The 21161-nt window shown below is 43.3% G+C and overlaps 1 non-coding gene across 1 annotated transcript; it reads left to right on the top strand.

The window, feature by feature from the left end:
* The first annotated feature begins 20017 nt into the window (after positions 1–20017).
* TRNAD-GUC (transfer RNA aspartic acid (anticodon GUC)) lies at positions 20018–20089 on the top strand. The gene has a single exon. It is a non-coding gene; the product is annotated as a tRNA-Asp (tRNA).
* Positions 20090–21161: the final 1072 nt, after the last annotated feature.

The following is a 21161-nucleotide window of genomic DNA, read 5'->3' as shown; positions in this document are numbered from 1 at the left end:
GAATGAGGCTCAGGTTTTACCCCTAACCTGATCGGGGATGAAACCTCATGAAAAACGAGGTTCAGACTTAACCCTTAACCTGAAAGGGGACGATACCTCGTGGAAAAATGAGGTTCAGGCTTAACCCTTAACCTGAAAGGGGACGATACCTCATGGAAAAATGAGGTTCAGGCTTAACCCTTAACCTGAAAGGGACGATACCTCATGGAAAAATGAGGTTCAGGCTTAACCCTTAACCTGAAAGGGGACGATACCTCATAGAAAAATGAGGTTCAGGCTTAACCCTTAACCTGAAAGGGGACGATACCTCATGGAAAAACGAGGTTCAGGCTTAACTCTTAACCTAAAAGGGGACGATAAACAGAATCCTTAAATGAAGAGACCATGATGGGACCTTTGAATTTTGCATGACAAATCCGAGAGGGGTTTGCAAAAGGAAGAAAGGGGGGTTCCCTAAAGCTTGAAAAGGGGATTGATCTTGGGTGTCAAATTGCTGAGATTGAATGGCTTTTAAGACAGATGACCTTTTGCAGAAAAATTCAGGTTTAACCCTTACCCTGAACGAGAACTACCTATGATGAGACAGTGAGGAACACAGAGAAGTGTGCGAATCTGAGAGCCCAGGCGCTCAGATTAAAACAAGAAGGGAAGGATCTTGGACAATTCCCATCATCCGATCCTAAAAGGGATAAAAATAATGCCTGGATACATCAAAATAGACATCAAGCTCTCACTTCATGTCAGGATAACTTGAAAGGATTGCCAAAAAAAAATTATGGTTAATTCAAGAATGATAAGCACATATATATATGAAAAATATTCCCTCTTGTCTACTTGAAGTATTACCTCCGACTGGGCTTAACTCTATAGAATCAAGATTCGAATTCAAATTGCATTGCCATTGACTTTCTTTCAAGGATGCTATCAATTTCCTTGATATGGGTGGAAAAGAAGGTATTCTTGATATTACGAGAGCTATCGGTGAAAGAATATTGATAAAAGAATTTCACAAATATAAAGAAGATTCTTGATAGATTTGGTAGTCTGATATCCTGGGATTCTTCTCTCATGATGATCTTTTTGCACTCTCTTTTTGACAGAATTGAAGCTCTCTTGGATTTTTCGGGAATTATATCATCCTTCATTTTGGAGATGTCCTGACTTTTTTTTTTTTTGGAGGGGTATGTCACAAACTCCTTCATCTCAGAGATGTTCCGATACTTCTTTTCTCTTAGGGATTATCTTGATTGTAACGCCCCGGATTTCCAAAACAAAGCTAAGTTAAAATTTTCATGAATTTCTTTTTTTTTTCTTTGCAGCGGAACTTAGAAAAGCTTTTAGCAGCGGAATAAGACGATAATGAGTCGTCGGTTTTAGAAAACTCCGAGCACGTTGCAGGTATGTGGCCAAGCAACTCATTGACCACCAAAGTGTTCCATTTTATCGAAAACATATGTTTATTACAACACTATTGCTTAGAAAAGTAGTGAAGGTTCATTAAAAAGAAAGCAGTACAACTCTGTCTAGAGAAACCCTGGAACTCGATGCCGCCTTGCTCCGCATATCGCCACGCAGGTTCAACACCGGAAATCTCCATTAAACGGGGTCAGAACCACTGATGGTCTGGTAAGTAGGCAAACACCTATCTATTCAACTCAAGTAAATGCATAGACCACTCAGGGTCGCAGTTCGTAATACGACGCTCAAGCCTCCATGACTTAGCGTATATCGCAAAAAGCCTCATCAGGGCTATGAGTTGAACATCCACGCAAGTCTTCATGACTTCGCATAAGCCTCTTCAGGGCTGTGAGTTTGAATAACCGCTTAAGTCTTTACGACTTAGCTTTGACCTCTTCAGGGTCACGAATGGATGTCTAGCTCAAGCCTTTATGCTTGGCACATCTGTATCCTACGAATCTAAGGACAACTCTCCGAGCTTCGCTTAGTCGTACGGATATCAATGGAGTTCTTTCCCAATCGGTCCTGTAGTATACCGACCATGACACCTTCACAAAGGTTATGCAGGACTGACTCAACAACGTCATCCACTCATACATTCAAGTAGCGCTGTACCTAAGCTAATGCTTTGTTTCGATAATTGCACCTCCCCCTGGGCTTAGGGGACTCATATCTGGGCGACAACGCGACGATCTGGGGGTTGATTATTCTATGTATTTTAGATACCCCAGAGGCCTGTTGACCCCATCCCCCTAGTAGGACGGTACAGCATACCGGAAGAGATCCTTACTAGGTATCCGAATGCATTCTGCTACTGCAGTAGTTGGGTTCAATCCTTAGATATTTAAGGATAACCACGACCTCCATACCTTTGAGTGACGAAGGCCATCAATGAACTCTATCATGTTCGGGTGAAATATATGTCACTCAAGGCTGCGCCATCACCGTCTTCCTCGGTGAGAAATTCTGAAAGGGGCCTGCCGGTCTTACAATTACTTGACGAACGTTGCATGCCTATAGGGCAGCCTTTGAGAAGTATGTACCCGACCCCAATCAACCACACGATTTTCACCGTGGAACAAAGGTTTTATTCATATGCATGCTTAACTCTGCTCTCGGCACTTCGGCCTTGACGAGCACTTCACCTCTTTCGGTGGAAACAACACACTCCGGCTCAGCGGCCCTTACGAGTCTGGTTGTCTGATAATTCTCAATGAGCATGCACATGACTCGATCTCTACGGATTGGCTACTCGGCGTATTTTTACGCAACGAGTTCAGGACCTTGTCAAGGCGCTACCACTACTTTGGCGCAACGGCTCTTACAAGTATGGTGCCCTTACAGGTGCCAGGGAGACGAGTCATTCTGACATCGTTCCAACAAAGGACATCATTGTGCCACTTAACTGGTTCTGGCAGCTCTTCTGCCAACCATTCTGTCAACACCTTCTCTGCTCTACCGGCAGTGGTGCGACGAACCTTTCTACATCGTAGAAGGCGTTCCATAACTAGGTAGCACTTCTGCTACATTCTTTCTGAGCCATTCTTAGCTGCTTCAGGAATTTCAGCAGCACTTCCTCTCTTTAACGGAGAAAGCGTGCGTTTTCTTTTATCCATTTCAGCGGCATCTTCCCTCTTTGGTGGGAAATCGCTACGCTTAACTCGAGAAATGGACGCGCACCGTTGTGCGTACTTTGCATCCATCAAGGTTGCAGGAACCTTGGGTCATAGCCAGGCCATACGTAATTGATTTAGTCTTTACGTAAAGAGCATTTTGCCAAAAGGCGAAGCCTTTCCAATAGGGGCTTCATTCGTCAAGCAGAATCTTGTACGAGGAGCGGTAAGGGAATCGCATGGGCGATTTTGGAGTTGATCTCCATTTGAACGCTCACTTACGCGCCATATATGTAATATAAGTAGAAGCCTGTGCTTTATACAGCGGCGGCATAAAGAAAATGCATATACTATTGTTCAGGGTGTGTAACTGAACGAAATATTCTACATATATAACAAAACAGAAGCCTTGGCATCGTTCGACGCGATGACATAAGTAAATACATTGCAGAAAGCAGGAGCCTTGGCATCGTTCGACGCGACGGCGTAAGTAAATGCATAATCGGAAGTGCAGTAATCGTAAATTGCAGAAAGCAGGAGCCTTGGCATCATACGACGCGACGACAAAGGTAAATTACATGGCCTATGCGATATAAGACGCGTCGGCAGTATCAGCAGATATACACCTAGATCTGTATCCAACGATAGTTACGAGGTGAGCGAGTGAACACCGAAGTGTCCTAGAGGGATCAACCAAGAACTAGGGTGAGATACTATTTTGAAGAACGCATATACTGCGTATTCGAACATATATATCCGACGATAGTTACGAGGCGAGTGCGTGAACCCCGAAGCGTCCTAGAGGGCTCAACCAAGAACTAAAGCAAGATACTACTTCAAAAAGTATATGCTATATACAAGCAATCAAATACTTGAGAGAGATGGTTTAATGAAGCGAACTTACTTCAAATCGTGGAAGAAACGACTCTGATTGCTTCAAATGCTTCGAACGAGGCTTGACTTCGAAAAAGGATCAACTTCGAACTTCGGACAAAAAAAGACTTGGACTTTGACTTTGAACCAAACCAGGTTCAGGTCAAGTCAACTGGGTTCAGACTTAGGTCAAGTAGGTTCAGACCTAGGTCAGGTGGGTTAGGACCAGGTCAGGCAGGCTCAGACCAGGTCAAGCAGGCTCAGGCTAAGTCAGGCAGGCTCAGACCAGGTCAGGCAGGCTCAGGCTAAGTCAGGCAGGCTCAGACCAGGTCAGGCAGGCTCAGGCTAAGTCAGGCAGGCTCAGACCAGGTCAGGCAGACTCAGGCTAAGTCAGGCAGGCTCAGACCAGGTCAGGTGGGCTAGGCTAGGTAGGGGAGGTTTGGGAAAGGAGGAGAGAGAGAGGGGTTGGCGATTTTTAAAGAGAGGGGGGCTCCTTTATTTATAGATTCTGAAACTTGGGCCCCAAGTTTCAGAATCTCCTTTTTACCCTTGGCTATTCCGGAAATTCCAAGAGGTTCCTTGGAGTGGGGCCCACTTGGATATTTCCATAGGATATTTCTGTGGGTCCCACCAGATGTTTTCTGAGGAATATTCTTGTGGGTCCCACCAATATTTTCGTGGGTCCTGCAAGAATTTCGGGTTTTTGGCGATTTTTTTCCGAAAAATTCTGAGTACGCCATTCCCTTTATATTGACGTAACTAAGAAAGTTGGCTCGCAGGAATCCTTTGATTTCGTTCAGGTAGGAAGTTATGGCTTCTAGAGTGTTTGGGCATATATTCGCGATTCGACGAATATCCTAAGTATAACTAGCTCGCAGGAATTGATTCGTTTGGCATTTTGAGAAAAAATGCTATTTTTACCGGTAAATGCCTCATGAATTTTATTCAGATATTTTCTGAAAAATTGCGGGTCTTATATCATTACCCCCTTAAAGGAATTTCGTCCGCGAAATTCAGCTAAGAGTACAAGGTGAAGAGTTCAGGATATTTATCCCGCATATCCGATTCGGGCTCCCAAGTGCAATCATCGACTCCGTGATGTTGCCATCTCACTTTGACAAGTGGAATGACCTTTGTCCTTAGCACTTGCTCCCGTCGGTCCATGATCTCTACTGGCCTTTCTTCCACCGTCATATCCTCCTGGATGTCAATATCTTCATGTTGGATGACGTGGGAAGGGTCGTGAATGTATTTTCTAAGCATTGACACATGAAATACATTGTGTATCTGCGTATACTGCGGTGGCAATGCTACTCTGTAGGCGGTCTCTCCTATCCGGCTCAAAACCTCGAAGGGACCAACGAATCTGGGGCTGAGCTTCCCCTTCTTTCTGAAACGAAACACACTCTTGGTTGGGGAGACCTTGATAAAAACCTTATCTCCAACCGCAAAAGTGAGTTCCCTACGCCGCTGATCAGCGTAGCTCTTCTGTCGACTCTAAGCAGTCAGTAGCTTCTTCCTGATCATGTGGACCTGCTCAGTATAATGCTGCAACACTATGGGCGAGTCCAAGGTTCGCTCACCCACTTCACCCCAATGGATTGGTGATCGACAGGGTCGCCCGTACAAGGCTTCATACGGTGCCATCCCAATGCTAGCGTGGTGGCTATTATTATAAGCAAATTCAGCCAACGCTAGGTGGGAATCCTAATCACCTTTCCATTCTAGCATACAGGCTCTCAGCATATCTTCGAGAGTCTGTATGGTTCGTTCTGATAGCCCATCTGTTTGGGGATGGAATGCTGTACTGAACTTGAGTTTCGTCCCCAGGGCTCTCTGAAGCTGCTCCCAAAAGTGAGAGGTAAATTTCGAGTCACGATCGGATATGATCGAAATCGGCACTCCATGGAGTCTAACGATTTCCCGAATGTAGATCTCCGCCAATCGTTCAGTTGAGTATCGAGTGTTGATTGGCAGGAAGTGAGCAGACTTGGTGAGTCTGTCTACGATCACCCATATTGAGTCATGTTGTCTCTTGGACCGAGGCAATCCAACGATAAAATCCATCGTAATGCCCTCCCATTTCCATTCTGGAATCTCGATCCGTTGCATTTTTCCACCAGGTCGTTGATGCTCGATTTTTACTTGCTGGCAGATCAAACATTTTGAGACAAATGTAGCCACATCACGTTTCATACCCCTCCACCAGTACTTTCTCTGTAAGTCCCGAAACATTTTTGTACCTCCAGGGTGAATGGTGTACTTGCTGTTATGAGCCTCCTGGAGTACTTCTTGTCTTAGCTCAGGGTTATTTGGAACCCAAATTCTTTCTTCCATCCATATTCCTCCATCCTCTTTTAAATGGAAGAAAGTGTCATCTTTTGCAGCACGAGCTTTTAATTCCAAGTACTGGGGGTCCTTGAACTGTTCGGCTACGATGCGATCGAGGATCTCGATATGGATTGTCAGGCATGACAATCAAATCTTTCCTGGGTCAGCCAGGAATGACTTCCAACTGACAAAATCCTCCATCAGCTTCCATTGTCCGGTGAGGCTGGCCAGAGTGCCAACAGTCTTGAGACTAAGGGCATCTGCTACAACATTCGCTTTTCCAGGGTGATAGGAAAGCGTGAATTCATAGTCTTTGAGGAATTCCAGCTATCGCCGTTGCCGCATATTGAGTTCTCTTTGAGAAAAGAGGTATTTTAGGCTTTTATGGTCCGACATGACCTCGAATTTCTCTCCATATAGGTAGTGTCGCCAGATTTTAAGCGCGAACACTACCGCGGCAAGCTCAAGATCGTGGGTTGGATAGTTTTTCTCATGAATTCTTAACTGACGGGATGCATAGGCGATCACTTTGCCATGCTGCATCAATACACAACCCAGACCTGTTCCCGAGGCATCGGTATAAGCAACGAAGCCTCTCTGACCAGAAGGTAAGGTAAGGACAGGGGCAGTGGTAAGCCTCTGTTTGAGAACCTCAAAACACTCCTTACACTGGTCAGTCCATTCAAACTTGACTCCCTTTTTCAGTAATTTCGTCATTGGTACGGCGATTCGGGAGAAGTCCTGTATGAACTTCCGATAATATCCAGCAAGTCCAAGGAAGCTGCGGACATCAGTGATATTTTCTGGCTGCTTCCAGTCTATCACAGCTTCAACCTTCGCAGGATCTACTGCGATTCCATCTTTTGAGATCACATGGCCAAGGAACATTACTTTGTCTAGCCAGAATTCACATTTTGAAAACTTGGCATATAACTGATTATCTTGAAGGGTTTTCAAGATGATTCTCAAGTGCTCCTTGTGTTGTTCCTCATTCTCTGAATACACGAGAATGTCATCAATGAAGACGATGACAAAAGTGTCTAAGTATGGCTTGAACACTCGGTTCATCAGGTCCATAAAGACAGCAGGCGCATTTGTAAGTCCGAAGGGCATTACTACGAACTCATAATGGCCATATCTCATTCTGAAGGCAGTCTTAGGTATATCCTCCTCCTTAACTCTGAGCTGATGGTATCCAGACCTGAGGTCGATCTTGGAGAACACTCTCGCTGTTCTGAGCTGATCGAATAAGTCCTCAATCCGAGGCAACGGGTACTTATTTTTAATGGTTGCCTGGTTAAGCATCCGATAATCGATGCATAATCGAAGGGATCCATCCTTCTTCTTTACAAATAGTACCGGGGCTCCCCACGGTGACACACTAGGACGAATGAACCCTTGTTCCATCAGTTCTTCTAACTGACACTTCAACTCACTGAGTTCAGCTGGCGCCATTCGATATGGGGCTTTGGATATCGGCGCTGTTCCAGGTAAGGATTGAATTCCAAATGCAACCTCACGAAGTGGCGGAAGTCCTGGCAATTCCTCAGGAAACAGATCGGGAAACTCCCGCACTACTTCCAAACTCTCAAGGGGTTGGTCGTTGGATTTTTCCACCGAGAGACTCAACAGGAAGGCCACACAACCCTTCCTAAGGCATTTTTGTACCTTAAGTGCTGATATGAGCCTTTTTTGTGGAACTGGTTTGGATAACCGGTATTCCATCTTAGGCAATCCGGGTCGAGATAGAATCACTCTGCCCTCGCGGCATAGAATCTTGGCATTATTCTGAGCCAACCAATTCATTCCCAGAATGACATCGTACTGTATCATATCGATCAGGATGGCGTCAGTAGGCAAGTGTTGCCCTGCTATCTCAATATCCAAATTTTTCACACACCGGATACATTTGGTGCGTGAACCCAATGGGTTATATACTTCGATCATTTTATCAATCGGTTGCACCGAGGCGTGGAGTTGTTCGGTGAAATCGTCGGAGATAAACGTATGAGTAGCACCACAATCAAACAAGACGTAAGCTGCATGTCCATTAACAGGTACGGTGCCTTCAATGAGGTCACCGGTTTCGACTTGTTCAGTCGTTACAGCGTATACACGACCTGCAGCAGGCCTTTGTTCTACTCTAGGTGGGGGTCGTTGGACTTGTGTTCGTTGTGGTATTTGTTGAGAGGGTCCGGCAGATCCGGCATTCCTCCTCTGCTCATCAATAAGCTTCTTCCTGCATTGTCTTGCAATGTGTCCCACTTTGCCACAGTAGAAGCATCCACCTGTGTCACGTGGACATGGTCCTCTTGCGTGATTAACATGGCATTTTGGGCAATTTGGGTTGGACTGCAGGTTGTTTGGAGCCATGTTCTGCCTTGGCCTTACAACTTGTTGAGTGTTGTTCCCACCTTGGAACCTTTTCTTCTGAAAGGGTTGTCGTGAACCCTGGCCACTTGGAAACATTCTCTTCTTGTTCCCACCATCAACTACGGGCCTTTTTGCTATGATCACTTTGGATCGCTCCCAATCCACTTGTATTTTTGAAGCTGCTGCCACAGCAGTTTGAAAAGTTTGGGGCATGCTGGTGATAACCCGTGACCTTAGCCCTTCTCGCAGTCCGTTGATGTACTTGTCGGCCCTTTCTTGGTCGGTCTCAAATAACCGGGAGCAGTACCGTTCAAGATTTTGAAATTTGGTGGTGTAGTCAATCAGACTCATGCCACCCTGCTCCAATTCCAGAAACTCCATTTTTTTCTTGTTTTTGGAGTGTAACGGGAAGTAATTATCCATGAAAGCTCTCCGAAAGTCAGTCCAAGGAATGACTTCAACTTCCGAGAACTGGATAATCTTTGTGGTATCCCACCACTTCCGTGCATTGTCTTTCAGCCTGTACGTGCCAAAGTTGGTCTTCTTTTCTTCTGGTACCCCCAGTACCAGAAAGGCACGTTCGGTCTCTTCGACCCAACTCTCTGCCAGTTCAGGATCGGCTCTACCGGCGAAGACTGGTAGATCGAGCATGAGGAATTTTTCATAGGTTATTCCACCAAGGTTTTCGCTTCGAGGTGCGACTGGTTCTGGCCTTGTTTCTCGAATGACAGTAACCAAATTGTTGAGTGTTTCCAGCAGAAATCCTTGAGTATGGGACTCCTCGCTTGGTATGGTTCTCCTCGTCGTAGGAGCCATTTATCTACCACATACAAACAACGTGTTTTAGTTTCACAATGTATATATCGAAGCAAAGTTTTATTTACTTAATATACATCACATTTACACAAGCATCGCCTTAAACAAAACGTCATGCCGCACTGGCAGACTTTTAGGCGTTGAGAAACTAGGTACATGAGTCTATTGACTCCAAAACACTACCAGTCTCTTCTAGGAACTGGATTTCTTTCTTGACCCAAAGAACCCGAAGTATCGTTTACTTCCACATTGCCTTGGTGCAGACACAACTAGCTTTGGCTTGGGCGGCACTTCCGCACTCTCAAGCAACTCTTGTGGATAGATCAGTGATGCCGGTCCACTTGCCCATTCAGTGGCATCATGGCTCGGGGAATCCGAGACCATAACGGGATGATATAGGTTGTATCCCTCTTCCTGGCCATTCAGACTCGGCGTTGGTGAAGCCGCTCTGTTCCCCCATATAATAGTACTTTGATTCGAGGAATCTGAAATCATAATGGGATTATAGAAGGAGTTGTTGCATCCCTCCTCCCAACTGTGCAAGCTAGGCGTACATGATGCCTGTTGATAGCCTTGCGATTGACCAAATCCCTCAAGGAAGTTCAAGTCAAATCCTACCAGAGATGGTAGTTCATCAGAAGTTGCTAGAGTACGACTACTCCTTCTACTGAAGTAATGTGGCCCACTAACACGTGAGGTCTCATCCCTAAGACCAAGCGATCCCCGCCGACCCATATCGGCGGTATGTTTCATTTGGCATTCGTTGGCGGAATGCCCTCCTTCGCCACAATATTGGCAGTCTTGGACTTCATATGGGCATACCCACTCATCGTGCATGATCCCGCAACGATAGCAGTATCCTCGGGAGTCGTGAGTTGCCATCTATACAAAGATGTACCCAGATCAGAACAAGAAGTACAAAATATACTTACAGTGCGATATGGTGGACAAGACGGATCTCGAACTAGGTTTCTCAGACTCTTGCTTTGATACCAATTATGTAACGCCCCGGATTTCCAAAACAAAGCTAAGTTAAAATTTTCATGAATTTCTTTTTTTTTTCTTTGCAGCAGAACTTATAAAAGCTTTTAGCAGCGAAATAAGACGATAATGAGTCGTCGGTTTTAGAAAACTTCTAGCACGTTGCAGGTATGTGGCCAAGCAACTCATTGACCACCAAAGTGTTCCATTTTATCGAAAACATATGTTTATTACAACACTATTGCTTAGAAAAGCAGTGAAGGTTCAATAAAAAGGAAGCAGTACAACTCTGTCTAGAGAAACCCTGGAACTCGATGCCGCCTTGCTCCGCATATCGCCACACAGGTTCAACACCTGAAATCCCCATTAAACGGGGTCAGAACCACTGATGGTCTGGTAAGTAGGCAAACACCTATCTATTCAACTCAAGTAAATGCATAGACCACTCAGGGTCGCAGTTCGTAATACGACGCTCAAGCCTCCATGACTTAGCGTATATCGCAAAAAGCCTCATCAGGGCTATGAGTTGAACATCCACGCAAGTCTTCATGACTTCGCATAAGCCTCTTCAGGGCTGTGAGTTTGAATAACCGCTTAAGTCTTTACGACTTAGCTTTGACCTCTTCAGGGTCACAAATGGATGTCTAGCTCAAACCTTTATGCTTGGCACATCCGTATCCTACGAATCTAAGGACAACTCTCTGAGCTTCGCTTAGTCGTACGGATATCAATGGGGTTCTTTCCCAATCGGTCCTGTAGTATACCGACCATGACACCTTCACAAAGGTTATGCAGGACTGACTCAACAACGTCATCCACTCATACATTCAAGTAGCGCTGTACCTAAGCTAATGCTTTGTTTCGATAATTGCACCTCCCCCTGGGCTTAGGGGACTCATATCTGGGCGACAACGCGACGATCTGGGGGTTGATTATTCTATGTATTTTAGATACCCCAGAGGCCTGTTGACCCCATCCCCCTAGTAGGACGGTACAGCATACCGGAAGAGATCCTTACTAGGTATCTGAATGCATTCTGCTACTGCAGTAGTTGGGTTCAATCCTTAGATATTTAAGGATAACCATGACCTCCATACCTCTGAGTGACGAAGGCCATCAATGAACTCTATCAGGTTCGGGTGAAATATATGTCACTCAAGGCTGCGCCATCACCGTCTTCCTCGGTGAGAAATTCTGAAAGGGGCCTGCCGGTCTTACAATTACTTGACGAACGTTGCATGCCTATAGGGCAGCCTTTGAGAAGTATGTACCCGACCCCAATCAACCACACGGTTTTCATCGTGGAACAAAGGTTTTATTCATATGCATGCTTAACTCTGCTCTCGGCACTTCGGCCTCGACGAGCACTTCACCTCTTTCGGTGGAAACAACACACTCCGGCTCAGCGGCCCTTACGAGTCTGGTTGTCTGATAATTCTCAATGAGCATGCACATGACTCGATCTCTACGGATCGGCTACTCGGCGTATTTTTATGCAACGAGTTCAGGACCTTGTCAAGGCGCTACCACTACTTTGGCGCAACGGCTCTTACAAGTATGGTGCCCTTGCAGGTGCCAGGGAGACGAGTCATTCTGACATCGTTTCAACAAAGGACAGCATTGTGCCACTTAACTGGTTCTGGCAGCTCTTCTGACAACCATTCTGTCAACACCTTCTCTGCTCTACCGGCAGTGGTGCGACGAACCTTTCTACATCGTAGAAGGCGTTCCATAACTAGGTAGCACTTCTGCTACGTTCTTTCTGAGCCATTCTTAGCTGCTTCAGGAATTTCAGCAGCACTTCCTCTCTTTAACGGAGAAAGCGTGCGTTTTCTTTTATCCATTTCAGCGGCATCTCCCCTCTTTGGTGGGAAATCGCTACGCTTAACTCGGGAAATGGACGCGCACCGTTGTGCGTACTTTGCATCCATCAAGGTTGCAGGAACCTTGGGTCATAGCCAGACCATACGTAATTGATTTAGTCTTTACGTAAAGAGCATTTTGCCAAAAGGCGAAGCCTTTCCAATAGGGGCTTCATTCGTCAAGCAAAATCTTGTACGAGGAGCGGTAAGGGAATTGCATGGGCGATTTTGGAGTTGATCTCCATTTGAACGCTCACTTACGCGCCATATATGTAATATAAGCAGAAGCCTGTGCTTTACACAGCGGCGGCGTAAAGAAAATTCATATACTATTGTTCAGGGTGTGTAACTGAACAAAATATTCTACATATATAACAAAACAGGAGCCTTGGCATCGTTCGACGCGACGACGTAAGTAAATACATTGCAGAAAGCAGGAGTCTTGGCATCGTTCGACGCGACGGCATAAGTAAATGCATAATCGGAAGTGCAGTAATCGTAAATTGCAGAAAGCAGGAGCCTTGGCATCATACGACGCGACGGCAAAGGTAAATTACATGACCTGTGCGATATAAGACGCGTCGGCAGTATCAGCAGATATACACCTAGATCTGTATCCAACGATAGTTACGAAGCGAGCGAGTGAACACCGAAGTGTCCTAGAGGGATCAACCAAGAACTAGGGTGAGATACTATTTTGAAGAACGCATATACTGCGTATTCGAACATATATATCCGACGATAGTTACGAGGCGAGTGCGTGAACCCCGAAGCGTCCTAGAGGGCTCAACCAAGAACTAAAGCAAGATACTACTTCAAAAAGTATATGCTATATACAAGCAATCAAATACTTGAGAGAGATGGTTTAATGAAGCGAACTTACTTCAAATCGTGGAAGAAATGACTCCGATTGCTTCAAATGCTTCGAACGAGGCTTGACTTCGAAAAAGGATCAACTTCGAACTTCGGACAAAAAAAGACTTGGACTTTGACTTTGAACCAAACCAGGTTCAGGTCAAGTCAACTGGGTTCAGACTTAGGTCAAGTAGGTTCAAACCTAGGTCAGTTGGGTTAGGACCAGGTCAGGCAGGCTCAGACCAGGTCAGGCAGGCTCAGACCAGGTCAAGCAGGCTCAGGCTAAGTCAGGCAGGCTCAGACCAGGTCAGGCAGGCTCAGGCTAAGTCAGGCAGGCTTAGACCAGGTCAGGCAGGCTCAGACCAGGTCAGGTGGGCTAGGCTAGGTAGGGGAGGTTTGGGAAAGGAGGAGAGAGAGAGGGGTTGGCGATTTTTAAAGAGAGGGGGGCTCCTTTATTTATAGATTCTGAAACTTGGGCCCCAAGTTTCAGAATCTCCTTTTTACCCTTGGCTATTCCGGAAATTCCAAGAGGTTCCTTGGAGTGGGGCCCACTTGGATATTTCCATGGGATATTTTTGTGGGTCCCACCAGATATTTTCTGAGGAATATTCTTGTGGGTCCCACCAATATTTTCGTGGGTCCTGCAAGAATTTCGGGTTTTTGGCGATTTTTTTCCAAAAAATTCTGAGTACGCCATTCCCTTTGTATTGACGTAACTAAGAAAGTTGGCTCGCAGGAATCCTTTGATTTCGTTCAGGTAGGAAGTTATGGCTTCCAAAGTGTTTGGGCATATATTCGCGATTCGACGAATATCCTAAGTATAACTGGCTCGCAGGAATTGATTCGTTTCGCATTTTGAGAAAAAATGCTATTTTTACCGGTAAATGCCTCATGAATTTTATTCAGATATTTTCTGAAAAATTGTGGGTCTTACATTGATAGTTATCGGTTCTATGATGGGAAATCTCTTGATGATAGCGAGAATTAAATATCCTTTAGGGTTTGTCGGGAGGCTCATTGCATTTGCCTTCATCTTAATAGTGCTTTGGACTTTTCCTGGAAGGATCCATCACAAACTCCATCATCTTGGAGATGATTCAAATCTTCTTTGGCCCAGGGGGTCGACTCGCATAATTCGTCTTCATCTTGACGACAATTGAGAGATTCCTTTTGCAGATATTTAATTGCAGCTTGGGTGATTGAGAAGATATGGAGATTGAGTAAATTTTTCTGTATCACCCAGGATATTTCGACTGCTTTATTTTTCAAGAATGATCTTTAAAAGCATGCCATTGACTGCGATCAATATCAATCACTTATGGCTTTGCAACAACATTGAATTTTCTTTGCTGGCCATATCGCAGATTTATTCTTCATCCTTTTGGTTGGCCAATAGAAAGATTTTGAATCCTTTTTCGCTAAAGCTTTGTCCTTTCGGAAGTAATACAAAAGGTATTCTGAAATACAATTTTATGCAATAAAGATTTTGAGATCAACAACTATTTTTCATGACAATTTGGCAAAATATTCTTGGAATCCTTGGTGAAAGAAATCACTTGAGATCTAAATGACACATCCGTGACTAGATTCTCCTCTCCTTTCCTCAAAGGAGAGACTCAGGCTTGACCCTTACCTGAACGGGTAATAAGAAAATACTCCTCTCTTCCCTGAAGAGGAGGTGTTTGCAAAATGAACTTTCAAAGAGAAATTAAGCTTTCGTCAAAGCTCCCTATCTCTAGGCTTCTCTTGTGGAAAGGGGGGCGCTAACAAAGGTTGGAAGGATATCATAGAGGAGCGAGTTCATCACACTCTCCCTGGAAAAAGAGTCCTCGACGATGGGGGGTGGCCTAACAAAAGACATTTAGGGTTACAAGGAGGACGAGCTTTCGTCAAAACTCTCCCTGGAAAAAGGGTTCCTTGCGTGATAATAAGGATTGTTTTGCAAACTGTTCGTGAAGCACGAGTCCCTTCAAACTCTCCCTAGAAAAAGGGTTTCAACGAACGAACAATAAAGACATGCGAAAAGAATGAGCTCCCTCGAACTCTCCTTGGAAAAAGGGTCCCTCGCAAGAGAAGTGATTGACGATTGATTTTGATAGATTTTGATAACTCAAAGAATTGCTTGATAAAATGAATGACCAGAGGTCTGACAAAATTGGTGATCTGAAGGTCAGATTAGCAGAATGGAATGACCCAAGGGTCTGATACAGATTGTTTGGTTCACAGATTTGAAGATTAACATTGAGTCTGAACACCAATGTGAGACTTACGTCGCGACCAGTATGAAGACCGAATTTTGATAAAATACCAGTACGAGCACCGGATTTTAAAAGGTTACCAGTACGAGCACTGAATTCTAAAAGATTACCAATACGAGCATTGGGTTTTAAAAAGCTAACAGTACGAGCACTGAATTTTGAAAGGTTACCAATTGGCAATGACATGGAAGACTTGCCAGGGTCTCAGGATTTATCCCTTATCCTGAATGGGTGATAAAACTTGATGTAAATTGATGCAAATGAATGCAAATGAATACAAAATGATGTAGATGGATACACATGCGTGCAAAATGAGAGATTTGTTTGACCCTGCCTGCATACAGGTTGTTTTGAATAAAAGACAACTTTATAACAAAAATGCCCCAGTATATTCTGAGAGCGAGAGATATTTTGAGAATAATTGATCATTTAATGAAAGGAATTTTGAAGAATACAAAAGATAGAATAGAGATTTTCTAGGTGTAGAATCTCTTCAAATGTCGAGCATTAATGGGGTCGGATAATTCTACCCCGTCTGCATTAATCAGATGATATGAATTACGGGGTAACGCTTCTTTCACCACGTAGGGACCTTCTCAGTTTGGTGACCATTTGCCACGCGGATGATGCTTGAGATGAGTCGTTGATCTAAGGACCAGGTCATTAACTTGAAATCTTCTTTCGATGACTGACTTGGCATATTGCCTTACTATCCTCTGACGATAAGACTGAGCATGCTCCACTGCTTTGAGTCTTTTTTCATCGAGTAGATCCAACTGTACCAATCGCTGTTGCTGATACTGATAGAGTGGTAGCTCTAACAGAGATGCGAACTTAAGGGCAAGTTTATGAACATGAAGAGGTAACACCACCTCAGTCCCATAAACAAGTTCTGAAGGGGTTGCATTGGTTGGGGTCTGAATGGTTGTTCGATATGCCCAGAGTGCATCATGGATTTTCTCGTGCCAATCACGACCCGTCTCAACGGTTCTTTCCAAGATGCGAATCAAAATCTTATTGGTTGCTTCTGCCTGACCATTCCCTTGAGGGTAATAAGGAGCTGAAAAGTGATGATGAATTCTGAATTTTGAACAAAAGATCTTCATTCTCTCATTCTTGAAATGAGTATCATTATCTGACACGATGTCGTGCGGTATACCGAAATGACAAATAATGCTCTTATGGATGAACGAGACTACATGTCGACCTTCCACCGTACGTAGAGTGACGACTTTAACCCATTTGGTGAAATACTCTGTTGCGGCAAGGAAATATTTATGACCATTGGAAGCTGAAGGAGTGATAGGTCCTACGACATCGAAGGCCCACATAGAAAATGGCCATGGAGACACGATTGATTGCAAGTATGTCGCTGGCGCATGAATGAAAGGTGCATGCATCTGACACGGAATGCAGTTCTTCACAAAACGATAGCAGTCTTGCTGCATGGTTTTCCAATAATATCTTGCCCGAATGATTTGTTTAACAGGGGTTTGGTAGCCAACATGACCACCACAAATACATTTATGCGCTTCTCGCACGACTTCTTTGGCTTCTTCATCTAAGCACCTGAAATACTCAGAACTGAACCCACGACGATAAAGAACATTGGCAATGATGAAATAGCAGTCGGACATATGCTGAATTGTTTTTTTCTCCTTCTTTGATAATTCTGGTGGAAGCTCACCAGTTTCAATGAAGTTTTTAATATCTTGGTACCAAGGCTTCTTTTTCTGCTCCTCCTGGTTAACTTGTATTACCAAAACGAAGGCAGGTTGGTCAAGTCTACCGATTTCAAAAGAACGACAGGATTTTCTGCTTCTAAAAGACATAATGGAGCCTAGGCTGGCCAAACCGTCAGCTATTTGATTAAACTCTCTTTTGATATGGAAAAGTTGAAATTTATCAAAAGTGTTGATAAGGGCTAGAACAATCTTTTGATAAGGAAGCAACTTCTGGTCTTTTACCTGCCATTCAGCTTTGACTTGGTTGTCGACGAGCAATGAATCACTGAAAGCGTGTACTCTCTTAACATTGAAGTCTTGCAAAATTCTCATACCTTGTATTAAAGCTTCATACTCAGCCATATTATGGGTACATTGAAAATCCAGTTTCAGAGAAAAGGGGATCATCTCTTTCTATGGTGTGATCAGCAAGATTCCGACCCCTATACCGGCCATGTTCTTAGATCCATCGAAAAATAGATTCCAAACTGGGGATTGTTGAATATTGCAGATCCGTTCATCGGGAAAATCATCCTCGGCTTTAACATCCTCTGCTAGAGGAAAATCTGCCAATTGATCTGCAATTGCTTGGCCTTTGATAGATTGTTGGGAGACATACTCCAGATCATATTACATTAATAGGACTTGCCATTTAGCAATCCGTCCATTGAGGAATGGTTGTTCGAGAATATACTTGAGGGGATTAAGTTTTGAGAGAATCTTGACTTCTGATGCTAACAGGTAATGTCTCAACTTTTGACACATCCATACTAGGGCTAGGCATGTCTTCTCTATCTGAGAATATTTCTTTTCATAATCAATAAAAGTCTTGCTTACATAGTAGATGGCATGTTCAATCAGACTGCCCTCCTTATACTGTGCCAAGAATCCGCCACAAGTGGCTTGGTTAACTGAAACATACAACAAAAGAGGTTTTCCCAATTCTGGTGGATTCAGAACGGGTGGGTTAAGAAGATATTTCTTGATACGCTCAAACGATTGCTGACACTCTAGTCCCCATTCAAATTTCACTCATTTTCTGAGTAAATGATTGAAAGGCTCGCATCTCATGGCAAGATTGGATATGAATCTCCGAATTGATTGCATACGTCCCTGAAGACTATGCAATTCCATGAGAGTAGTTGGAGGTGGCATGTCAATGATGGTCGTTGCTTTAGTGGGATCCACTTCTATCCCCTTTTTGCTGACCAGAAAGCCTAACAACTTGCCTGACTCGACCCCGAAGACACATTTCTGAGGATTGAGTCTCATTTTGTAAAGAATGAGTCGCTTGAAGACTTGACTTAAGGCATCAATATGATCTTCTTCTTCTTTGGACTTGACCAGGATGTCATCAACGTATGCATCCATAGTCTTATGCATTTGATCATGGAAAATAGCGGCCATTGCACGTTGATAGGTTGCCCCAACATTCTTGAGTCCAAATGGCATAACCGTATAACAGAAAGTACCCTATGGTGTGGTGAAGGATGTTTTGGATTGGTCACGAGCGGCCAACTTGATCTGATTATATCTGGAGTATCCGTCCATAAAGGAGAACATAGCATGCTCAGTCGTTCTATCAACTAGAAGATCGATATTCGGGAGCGGATAGTCATCTTTTGGAGTGGCTCTATTGAGATTGCGAAAGTCGATACAAATTTGCACTTTGCCATTCTTTTTGGGAACTGCAACGATATTTGCCAACCAATCCAGATAATCTATTGCTCGAATGAATCATGCTTTAAGCAGATCCTCAAGACCTTCTTTGACTTGTTGCTCGATTCGAGGATCCATTTTTCTTAACTTCTGCTTAACTGGTTTCGCATCAGGCTTTAGAACGAGGCGATGTTCCACCAATTTAGGATCTAAACCTGGCATATCCTCATAAGTCCATGCGAATACTTCTTGGTACTGCTTGAGAAAGTCGATGAGCCTTTCCTTCTCATCTGTACTTAGGCTAGTGCCAATCTTGAGAATTTTCGGACTATCTTCTGAACCAATATTAATGTCCTCAGTCGGATTCTGGACTAGGGTCGATGGTTCATCTTGTTTCTGAATCGTTGCAAATTCTGGCAACTCTGAAAGCGACGAATCAAATTCTGCCATTTCTTCTGACTGCTTTGTGACCTTACTGTCCTCTGTTCTTGCCCGGACCCGATAAATCTTTGCAGGTTTCGATGTGATTGAAGAATTGATGACTAATCTTTTTATCGGTTGGGAAGACATTCTGAAATTTTAAAAAGGAATAGCCTTTTAGAAAAAGTTCATTCATTATGGCATAAATTGCATGAAATGAAAAGGATAAGAACAACAAATTTTGAAGACAAATTGCAGAGGAATAAGAAAAGGATGGCATCCAGATAGACGAGAAAATTGATAGCTTTATTGAAGACTTAAAATGAAATGAAGACATTTAAAATAAACTGAAATGGGACATTGTCCCTACAAATTGCAAAAATCAAATGAATGAAATGGAGAAAGACAGATAGTAGAAAATCTTAATGAATCTCCTTAATGAAGATAGTATCTTTGTGAGATCTTTTGCCCATGAATCCCAGTCTTGCTCCACGCGAATGATGATCAGGGATCATTGGCTCTAGTCGGCCATCTCCGTTCTTGCCCAAGCCTTTGAAAGGCTGATAACCATGCTTCAGTAACAGGTCAAACCCTTTCTTGGCTCTTACAAACTGTGGGAAAAGAGGATGATATTTGAAAGTGCTATAATCGAGACGTCCTCCAATCTTGAAGAAATGTGGTCCTTGCCATTGGACCATCGTTGTTGTGTGGTTTGTCTCTGATGTTGCTTCTAACTTTAGCATTTCAAGGCTTTCACTGAGAACAACTTCCTCACTTTCTCTGATGCTGGGGATGTCGTTGTAGTATAGTGGTAAGTATTCCCGCCTGTCACGCGGGTGACCCGGGTTCGATCCCCGGCAACAGCGCCAAAAATTTGATGTCTTTTTGTAATCGTTGTAAATTTTGAAAAGATTTTTATATGAAAAGCATGTGAAAACCAGACATCAAATAATAAAAACCGGTTCTCACTAGTGGATGAGACCGGGTCGAACTCAGGGAACGGGAATATATCGTATTCAAGTACACAAATCTAAACTAATCTTTATTGCCGAATTATTTGAAATGTAAAATATTCAAAAAAAAGTAAAGACAACTAACTATTACAACAAATGAATACCCTTCGCAGAGGGCGTAAAGTGCAATATTTACAAACTCAATTAAATTCCTAATTCTAAAAAAATAAAAGCAAAAAGAAATCTTCTATCTTCTTGTACTTCGTGTTATATATGCACTTCAGCTCCACTCTTGAGCAATCCTGCACAAGTCAAATGAACACGAGCAGTACAAAATAAAAGAATAAAACTATACTAAAAAAATTATAAAGTCTAATTGACACTTCTAATTAACAATGATTACTAACTACTAATTGACATGAAATAAAATGCTAATTATTACAAAGATGCTAATTAAGTCTAACTACTAACTAATTGATTAATCTAATTACTAACTATTAATGAACTAACAACTAACTATTGGTAGATTAAACTAAACACTACAAGCTAATGAACTAATACTCATTAAAACGAAGCATCAACAATTAAAACTCAACAATTCTCAGTGAAACTCAAATTTGCTCTAGTTAACACTTAATGAAAACATGCAATGAAGCTCATTCAAAATCAACATTGAAATTCAGTAAAAATCAGTAGTTCACAATCAGTAGAGATATAACGATCTACAATTAGTGAATCAACCACCAATACGCGACTTCTGTTGTAGAGCAATTCAGAAGGCAATTTCACGGCAACTATGAGGTACCGATCAACTTTAATACTTATTGATTAATTGAGGTTAACCTTGATCAAGAAAGATAAGAAAAACCTTAGTTAACTAAGGTCCATTCACCTGAAGTCAACACTCCAACAGTAACACTCTCACCTGAAAATTAATAACTAGTGAACTTCACGATGGCAAAAAAAAACTTTTGAAATTGCTCTT

The sequence above is a fragment of the Nuphar pumila genome, chromosome 17, assembly GCF_984573655.1.
Source record: "Nuphar pumila chromosome 17, dmNupPumi1.hap1.1, whole genome shotgun sequence".
NCBI classification, from domain to species: domain Eukaryota; kingdom Viridiplantae; phylum Streptophyta; class Magnoliopsida; order Nymphaeales; family Nymphaeaceae; genus Nuphar; species Nuphar pumila.
This window is presented reverse-complemented; position numbering and strand designations above follow the sequence as displayed.